Genomic DNA, 10,935 nt, shown 5'->3' on the forward strand with positions numbered 1-10,935 from the left:
CAGCTTTTTGGTTCAATTTTCAGCATTTATTTTTGTTATTTCACTGCCTTCATTTTTTCAGCTGCCATTTGTTTGTTTATGTTTTTAAGTTAGTGTGTCTTGCTGCTTTAATAAAATCTTGTTCATTTTTTTGCCCTGAAGGCGCATTCGGGTCTTTTTTGTCAAACTCTTTCAAACTATTTTTGTAGTATATCTAGAGTGCTACCATAGGGGACTGTCTTTGTCTCTCCCTTTGTGTGTTTTATATTTGTAACTCTCCCCCAGCACCATCAGTTTACCCCTTTATATCCATATACTTTTCTGCCTTCCTGGGTGTATATATTTTTTGTGTACCCAATTAGACAGTATCCATTTTGGGGTCTGACTTAACTACTTATATACAGTGTTGAGCAACACACTTTTTTGTGTGTTCTATTTGTATTGGCTTCCCTTAGCTTCTGGTGTGTTAGCTCCACTTGTGTTTTTCCATTTTTTGAGTTTGGCTTTAAGACCTGGGTGCTCCAGATGGTTTTAAGAATGAATAGTAGCAGCAATGACCAGAGGCGTGTAGCTAGCGCTAATGAAATCTTCTCCATTTCTGCAGAAGATATTTTACCAGAAGTATTAGTTTCCACCGGTAAAGACAAGGATAATTTACATACACTTAGATTACTTACCCAGAAAAAACTTAGGGTATGGTGGAATAAGACGGCCTTGGAAAAGTGTGTTTTTAATAAACTTATACCAAGGGGTCTGAGATTACAGACGTTCCCAGCATTTCAATTTAATGACATGAAACTTAAGGAACAATGGGAGACTACACTTAGCACCTGTTCATTTCAACTGATGCACATCCTAATCGCACATGACGAGAGTGTTTTGAAGGACATTGCAGATGAAACAGAGCTAATACTAAAAGACATGGAGGTTGATACAACTGAATTAATTTCTAAAATAGAGCTAGAATTGGCAAAATTTGAGGAGGACATTACAACAATCAAGAAAACTAAATTTTTGCGTGACTCCAAAACTAATAATGTGTACCGCTGGCAGAAGGGCAAAAGATATGGCAAAAAGAATGTGCCCAAAACTGATGTAACTGATGTCTCTCCAGGCTTTACGTCTTCTGAAGCCGAATCCTCGGACGTAGATGCCCAACAAAGTGTTGGCTTTGGTGACAGAGCACCTTTTTTAGGCAGAGGTGGCCAAAACAACAACGCAAGAGGAGGACAAGGAGGGGACGTAAGAAGACTGCGCGACAGGCAACGTTATGGCTACAGAGGGAAAAAGAAGTGACGCAAACAGCCGTTTCAGAAGAACTGACGGTGGTAAACTTGTCAGACGTCATCTTGACTGTAGACCAGACCAACATCCTCAAAAGGGGCTTGTCATTTGCTCCCACTTCCACTCTTGACAAGTTTGAGTGGATAAAGGACTTACACTTGTTCTGCCGCAAACTGTTGTTGAAAAAATTCTATTCGAAATCCAAAATGAGTACAACATTACAAGAAGATGTGGAAGGTTGGAATATGATGGAACGTCAACTTATCTGTGACATGGAAAGTGAATTTACAGCGGATACAGAGCCTGTCCTAAGTGAGTCTAGGGTCCTCGCACAATTTCGTCCTAAATCCACATTCTGTCCACCATTCCAGACTTGTCCACAGATCGAGGTATTTGTATCCCTGGTGGCAAATGACATCATGAAGCTATCTGAAAGACATGGGGCTAAAAACCTTACCTCTCGTGAATGGCTAGCTGTGAAGGAACTCGGCAGAATGACAACGGTCGAGTTCAAACCAGCGGACAAGGGAGGTAATGTGGTGTTGTGGCCTAAATCCCAGTATGAACGGGAAGCTTTTAAGCAACTTAGAGACAAAACGTGTTATACAGAACTTACAGCTGACCCCACGGACAAGTTCAAGATTGAACTTGATACCATTCTAAGTGAAGCGTGCGCCTTGGGTACAATTACTACTAAAAACAGGGATAGTCTGATTACAAAACATCCTGTAACAGCAACATTCTACCTGTTACCCAAGATACATAAGAACGCAATCAACCCACCAGGGAGACCCATTGTGGCCGGTATTGGCAGCCTTTTTGAGCCCATCAGCAAATTTTTGGACCCTTTTTTCGCCCAGCAGTTGAAGCATTGCCGTCATATCTTCGTGACACTATGGATGCTCTTTCCCGACTGGACGGTGTCACGGTTGATGCTAATACGATCTTGGCCACATGTGACGTGGAAGCTCTATATACATCAATAAGTCATAAGGATGGCCTGTGTGCTGTGGAATTTTTTCTGAAAATGTCACAATTTAGTCCTAACCTTATTGATTTTCTTTTGCAACTCTTGTCTTTTATTTTACATCATAATTTTTTCGTTTTTAAGAGCAGATTTTATTTACAGACCAGAGGGACAGCGATGGGGGCAACCTGTGCACCATCATATGCAAATTTATTTTTGGGATTGTGGGAGAGGGAGGTAGTGTTCTGTGAGGATAATCTTCACTTGACCTCACATGTTTTGTTGTGGTTGAGATACATCGATGACATTCTTATTCTCTGGCAGGGATCTGCTACAGAGTTTAGGAGCTTCGTTGATGTGCTCAACCACAATAAACTTAATATTAGACTTACCTGCAAATCAAGCACCACATCGGTTGATTTCTTGGATCTCAAGATCTCTGTCGATGGGGGTGGTAATATAGCTACGGACATCTTCAGGAAGTCTACTTCAACAAATTCCATCTTGCATGCCTCCAGCTTCCACCAGCAGCATCAGATTCGGGGCATTCCTCGAAGTGAGTTTCTTAGGTTGAAACGTAATTGTTCAACAGAGGAATGTTTCGAATCTTGTGCTGTTGAAATGCGCGACAGGTTTGCCTCCAGAGGCTACAGTTGTAAATACATTCACCAAGGGTATCAACACAGTAAGAGTAATAAACGTGAGATGCTACTACAACCTAAAAAGAAGGATAATGATTCTATAATATGTTTTATTGGTACCTATAATGACAGGTGGGGAGACCTCAAATCTATCTTACAGAAACATTGGCCTATCCTTTGCACTGATGTGGAACTTAGGGATGCAGTAGGTGATAGGGTCAACTTAACGGGTCGACGGTCTCCTAATTTAAAAGACCGTTTTGTACACAGTCATTATATTCCCCACACTAGCGAAACTTTCCTCACTATTAGAAAAACAGGCTTTTCTAAATGTAACAACTGTTCAGCCTGCAAATACATGCTGCAGACTGCCAAATTTTCAAATAGTGATCAGACCAAAATCTATAACATTGGATACACCCTTAATTGTAAGTCTAAGGGTGTTATCTACTGTTTAACCTGCCCCTGCCAATTCAAATATGTTGGCATGACCACACGTGAACTCCAGTTCAGGATCCTTGAATATACAAGGAACATTCGATCAGCACAGCGGGATTTGGATGCCTGCAAGAAAATTACATCTGTAGCTAGACACTTTTTTCAGTGTCATGCATCAGACAGTACTTGTATGTCGGCCTTTGCTTTTGACAAAATATCTTTGGGCATTCGAGGCGGGGATCTAGAAAAAGCTTTACTCAAAAAGGAATGTCGCTGGATCGTCCTCCTCAATACCATGCAACCTAGGGGAATGAACGATTCCCTTGGGTTTGCTATGTTTCTGTAGTGTCTCTTTGGGAGTTTTTTTCCTCCTTTTTCTTTTTCTCCCTTTTTCCATTCTTCTTTTTTTTTTTCCCCCCCTTTTTTGTTTCTTTATTGACCTTTTTTTTTTTTTTTTTTCTTTCTTCCCCTCCTGTCAGTTTCTTGTATTCCCCCTTTCTTCCCTTCCCTCCATTTTTTTTATATGCTCTGCCTCTTACTCTGTTTTAGTGAGTACCCTTCTTTCAGCGTAGCAGTGAGATCTGTAACATCATTGCAGCATCATTGGCTACTTACCCACTCTTTCTTGTCTCTGTCTCTCTGCTGTTTTACTATTTATTATTTTAAATGAGTAGTTCCTTTTAAATTTATATTTGCTCTGTATTATACTGAAACTGTTATGTGTATACCTAACACTCTTGTCTCTTTTTGTACATATTTCATCATCACCTTCACCGTGTTTACTACAACATCAGACTCGCTGTATACATCCAAAGATGACGTCAGTCAGGGCCTGTCAAGTGGGAGGTGGTTACAGATCGGGAGTCAGTACATCTCCTGCGCATGATCAATGAAGTAACCACACTGACCGGCATCACTTGCGCTCGTCACTAAAGACCCTGACATACTATATTCAGTCCTCGATATCATCACTCATTGCATTCAGACTACAAGGACCGGCATACTATGCGCCTGTGTTTTTCAACATCAATTATCGCGATACTTCAATGTGATCTGAGAAGGCTGTACCTAAGCATTAGAAGCTTGGAAACTACAAGGACCGGCATACCCTGCGCGGGTGATTTTGAGATAAATCATCATGTTACCTTAATGAGTGCCGAAGAGGTCGCAAATAAGGCCTCAGACTTATTATTGCAAGTGGGATAGATGTATAATGTAACTTATGATCTTGATACTATGTATACTGCTTTTTATGTCTATTTTTGAATAAGCACGTCAATAGGTATGTACATTATTATTGCGCATGTGCAGCCAGTAGAGCTTATCAGCTGGAAGGTTAAACGCCTCAGGGGAGTTGCCCTTGATTAGACAAGTGTTTGCAAATGTGTTTATGATGTCATCTATTGAATAGTGCCCATACTATTGGTCTAGAGATGTGGGAGTAACTCTATATACTAAAATGATTTCCTATATAGACTAGCTTGCCTCTACTTTTAATCCATCACTCCGGGATGAAGGCCACCGACGGCCGAAACGCGTAGAGTGTATTCGTTTGGCAGCTTTATGTGATCTCTCTGGCGTGACCCCTGCAGCACAGTAACTATGGACTTTATTGGAATTTTTCAAAGACAGAGATAACTTCACCACAGAAGACTGTACCCATGTGCAATTTGGCGACAGCTGAGTATAACCCCCTCTGCTGTATGGTGACACTGTCTATCGTGGTTTCTGTCAATCTGCATATTTGCAAGTTTCTCTAGCATATGTTTTGTGCAACAGTACTTAACTATGTCTCCATCAATTTATGTGCTATGACCATGGTTACTCTATTTCTGCATGCTGCAGGATTTTTGTATTCATTATTGTATTTGCTGATCAGGGAATGAGTTGGTTCAAACATTTTTTTCTTTTCTCTTCCCTGTGTTTTTCCCTTGGTTTGAAGGTAAATTTTTATCTATGTTCATGCTTATTGCACATAGTATTATTGATTTCATACTTTTCTATATGCCTTTAGTACATTTTTGTTTATTATAGCAATAGGGTTCAACCAGATAGAATCTCTTTTTTGGTAAAATTATTTTTGTTCTTTATTTGGCTTTTGATTGCTTCATTATATGATTATCTTTATAAGTTAGCACTCGCGCATGGATCAGTCGGACGCATTGACACTGACGTCATCACCGAGCGCTGGAGCAGACTGATCCATGCGCGAGTGCTACAGAGGCTTTAACAATACGGAGCCACTTTCCAGGACTCTTACACAGCATTACCTGCCCTGGATATCTGCTGGGACGTCGATCCTTTACACTTGAAGACTGGGATTGCCCCAAGATGATGCAGTACTAACCGGATGGTGGTGATTATATCACGCAATGCTTGATTTTATTGTACTTTTGTAAGTGCATTTTTTACCCCCTCCTCCCCTTCCCCTCATTAAATATACTATTTTACGCTATGGGCGTGCGCTCTCTCCTCCTTTTTTCCTTATATATATATAACTTAACTCAGTATATATATATATATATATATATATATATATATATATATATATATATATATTTCCTTCTATATATATAAGTTATGGTGAGTAAAAAATATATATAATATAATATAATATATATAAGTTATGGTGAGTAAAAAAAGTGCCAAAAACCCTTCACAGCAAACGTATATATAGTATTTTTATTTACAATCAGAATGGCTTTGCTTCAATTGCCTTTAAGATGACATCATTAAAAGAAACATGGCCGGCCTCACATGGTACAGTAGCCAATCAGAGCGTGGGAACTCCATCCCAACTCTGATTGGCTCTAGTACACCATGTGACAGAGGCTTGGGGGAGAACGGATATGACGTGAAAGCCTGTCACATGGTACTAGAGACAATCAGAGTAGGGATAGACTTCCCACGCTCTGATTGGCTACCGTACCATGTGAGGCCGGCCATGTTTCTTTTAATGACGGCATCATAAAGGCAATTGAAGCAAAGCCATTCTGATTGGCTGTGCTTTCATTGCCTTTAAGTGACGTCATCAAAAAAATTTTTATTGGCCAAAGCACATGGTTTTCACGGCCCAATCGGGGCCGTGGAAACCATGACGAAAATGTGACGTCATAGGCCTTTAAAAGCCTATGTCGTCTCATTTTGAAGCCAGACGCCGAGGAGGAAGGACCTCCTAAAGAAGAAGAAGACAAGGGCGTGGCAGCAGACGTAAGAAGACCCCGGAACAGAGCCGCATCTGAAAGAAAGAAGAATACAGATGAAGATGAATTACAACTAGAAGACCCGTAGATTGTTTTGGATTTTTAGTGTAATGTTTCTTTTTTTCTGGTTTATTATTTTATGGGTTCCTGTGCGTGGATTGGTTCGCGAGTAAGCTGTTCAACGGGAGTCGGTGAGTGGGTCAAGTAATGGTAAGTGAAGAAAAGAAATGTATTTTATGTAACTTGTTTTTTTCTTGCTTTTTACATGTGTTGGTTTTTTTTTTGTACATCATTTCTTGCCACTGTACTGCTGCGGCACAGTTTATTCGAGCATTTGCCCGTTCTGTGCCGCAGCAGTAGCCTGGCGCGCGCCCGAGTGTGACGGGCGCGCGCCGAAGCAGCGGAAGAGCGCCCTCCGATCGGGGCGCTCTCCCTACCGCTGCCGGGTCCGCCGGGTCCCCCGGAACCCCCTGCCGCTGTCCCGCGATCGCGGGACACCAGGGCTCCCTCGGGGAGCCCCTGGACACGCGTGCAGGGGGCGCACGCTCCCGATGACGCGTGACCGCGCGTCTATGACGCGCGGCACGCCGAGGGGCGGCCACTAGCAAGCCGGGAGATTTCCCGGCTTGCGGTACCGACCACACTTCAATAAAGTGTGTCGGTAGTGTATGTATTTATTTATGTATGTATGTCTAGAGAGATATATACATACAGGGTAAGAAATGATTGTGTTTGAAAAGCTTGCTTTGCACTATTTTAAATGATTTTGGCTATGCTGCTATGCATAGATGTGTGTTGAATGTATTTTATAATTAGATAGATGTAATTTTTGGGCTTGTATACTGTACTTTAGGTCATGGTGAGGCTTGATTTTGTATGTTTTATTTTTTGGTGTACTTCTATTTTGTATGATGGTAACTTGTTCTCTTTAACGGTTGCTATAGTTAATTGTGTAATTGGTATGGATGCTATTTTAATTGTTTTGGGATGTAATTAATGTATGCAAATTGATTGATGGTGACTTTATTGGATTACATAGTATACTTTTTTTGATGTAATGCTATTTTCTTTGGAATATTGTATTGTTAACATTGATTTGCAGCGTCTACATGTTGCTTAGATTTTATACATCATGTATACAATGTAAATGCAATGTTTTGAGTGGCATTTGAGGCTTTGGATTGGCATTTGATGCATTAGATTGGATGATTACATTTGATTTGTTTAGGAAATAGCATTGTATTTCATTGTGGATGTTATAGAGAAGTGATATTTTTATTTAAGCATGTTTTTGTTAACCCTGAGACATTTATTTGTATATTGGTTCATCATGTGTATATATGTGTGTATGTGTGTATATATATATATATATAGTATTTTTATTTAAAAAAAAATTGCATGATGAAGCCACTGTACAAAGGAATGTGTGAAGGGTGGGTATCGGGCCAGGGTGGCTTAACCCCTTAATTACCTTTGCGGTTAGTATCTGATAAGGTGATTAAGGGGTTCATTGATATGTGAATGTAATTGCAATGTATTGGCTATGTATTATTTTGGCAACGGACTACAAGGATTATGATGGCGACGGGGCCTTCTTATTGATGAGGTCAGTAGAAGTTTCTTTATTTTACTATGCTAGTTAATGTGTTTAATAATGGCCAAATAATCTATTATCCCTATCTGGATAATAGTTATTTGGCACATTATTGTACTGTATGTGTTGGGGTGGGGGGAGGGGGTATTGGCCCCAAGAGTATGTGGGTATGCCTCCCTTGTGGGTAGTGGGTGAGGGTGATTAGGCATCACGGGGTGGGGGGTTATTGGGGGAGGGTATGTAGGCCTCCCGAGTGGTGGGTGAGGGTGGGTTAACCCCTTAATGACTGTAGCGGTAACTAACCGCTATGGTGAGTAAGGGGTTAGGGGACATTACATTGGATGTTTTTATTCTTGTTTCTGTTTTGCAGAAGCGGATGGGGCATTAGCAGGATGAAAATGAGGATGGCCTTCATCGTGGCAGCCGGACATGGGTGAGTGCTATATGTATTTAATGTATTTATTGTTCTTTATGTATTTTAAATGGACAACTGCACTATTATCCATTTGTGGTTAATAGTAATTTTGCCCATTACTGTATTGTATGTTGTGTATTGCAATGTTTATTGGGGGCAATTGTCCCCAATAAACATGCTATTATGCGTTAACCCCTTCATTGCCTTAGCGGCTATCTGCTATGGTAATGAAGCAGAATTTATGTATTTTAATAATATTGTGCGGGAGCAGGGGTCCCCTGAGCTGAACCTCATTGAATTCTGGCTCAGGGACTCCCTACTTCCCGAGTTACAGGCCCCGGTTTGGGGCATCGATTACAGTGTCGACGCCATCTTTATAGTGGGCACGTCGCGTATGGGACGCTATAAAGATGGCGGCGACACTGCCCACCCGATGACACATACCGGGGCCTGTAACTCGGGAAGCAGGGGGTCCCTGGTCCACAAAGCAATGCGGTTCAGCTCAGGGGAACCCTGCTCACTGTACAGTATTCTTAAAAATATATTCATGCTGCTTCGTTACCATAGCACATAGCCGCAAAGGTAAGGAATGATTGTTTATTGATATGTAGATGTGCAGAGGGTCTCCGGAGCTGAACCGCTTTGGTTTTAGGTCCGGGGACCCCTGCTTTCCGAGATTCAGGCACTTTAGTGGGTGCTGGTATCCCTCTGCTTTGTTTACATTCCGCGGTCACGTGATCGGGACCTTTAAATGCAGAGGGATACCGGCACCTCATAAAGGGGCCTGTATCTCGGGAAACAGGGGGTCCCCGGACATGAAACCAATGCGGTTCAGCTCCGGAGACACCCTGCACATGTACACAATGAATAAAAATGGTTTATAAAATAATTTTTAATGTGCTGATGTTTGCGCAGAGAGAGAGGCGGATCTCTCTTTGCTGCAGACATATCTCGGCAGGGGACAACTTCTCGGCAGCTTCTCGCCAGGCAGCTGTCTCGCCACAGGTTACTCGCCATTTTATCAAATGGTGGTGGCGCATTCATTCACCAGGGATTCGGCCCTTCTAGCATACAGTGAGTTTAACACGCCAAAAACATAGCGAATTCAAAAACTGGCTAATGCTTTTTTTCGCTGCTTAGTGCATAGACCCCTATGTCTCCTGCTGTTTTGGAAATTGTCTAAATAAACTGAAAGCTATTTGCACTTTTCATTACTTTGGAGCTGTGGACTATTTTTATTTTGGGAATTATATTGAGTTAGTCTTTCTGGCACCTCTTTACCTATTTATCCTACGTACACTAGCTATACATTTTTTTTATTTTTTACAGATCTCTCATTTTCTTATTTTTTGAGCTGGTCCTATTTTTTCTCTTGTTATACAGTACTGGAATGAATGTTACAATTCATCAATCAGATGCAAGGTAACAGAAAAGTCTTCACTTAGATGTGAGAGGACAATGGTGTTAATGGTTACAACATATTCTCAAAGTACAAACCTGACAGGTCTGATGTCACCACGTACATATTGACATACAGTAATAAAATAATTTCAATGTTTTTGTGCAGTTAGCACTTAATTAGGGAGTGAGAAAGTTAGCATGGTAGGTGCTCTTTATCTTGATCCAATCATGCATATTCATCGCAATTGCTTAAGCCAGTAATATAGTGGGCGTGCGTGCCTGTGCGAACGCTCGTGCACGTGACGCACACTTTGTGTGTGTACGGTCCGTGCTGCTGTGAGTGACCGGCTTGGAAGGTACTGTGTGTGTGTGTGTCACTGTGTGTGTCACTGTGTGTCACGGTGTGTCACGGGGGAAGCTGTGTGTGTGTGTGTATTACAAATTAAAAAAAAGACATGCTGTGAGAATAAATTATTTATTAATATTGTGCACACATACACACACACACACACACACATACACACACATACGTCACACACACACATACATTGCGGAAGTGGCGCGAATACTTACTTTTCAGAGTCTTCCCTACTATCGCCTGGCTCCACGCTCCTTACCATGCGCGAGCGCGGCCCTAGCATACAATGTCCGGCTAACCACAGCCAACTATAACTGCAGTGCACGCCCCCACTATATTACAGCCTCAAAGAGAGTGATGCAAAGAACACATTTAAAAACAAATTAACAAACAGAGACTTTAAACAGTGCACAATAATAATATAACAAATGAATTCTAATATATGCCTGAAACCCAATATACAATTCAATACACAAGAGAGTCATGATTTCAGAATTTTGAAAGCTATATCTAGGTAGGTCAGTTTTGCATCAGGTTTTGATTTTTAAAGGCTCTACTAAGTGGTGGAACTCTATAGTCCGACTACACATTTCAAAACCGTATATCCTATTTGGTTCAGTTGGAATGTTTGACTCACCTATTTTTCATGGAGTTA

Source organism: Ascaphus truei, chromosome 1, assembly GCF_040206685.1.
Source record: "Ascaphus truei isolate aAscTru1 chromosome 1, aAscTru1.hap1, whole genome shotgun sequence".
NCBI classification, from domain to species: domain Eukaryota; kingdom Metazoa; phylum Chordata; class Amphibia; order Anura; family Ascaphidae; genus Ascaphus; species Ascaphus truei.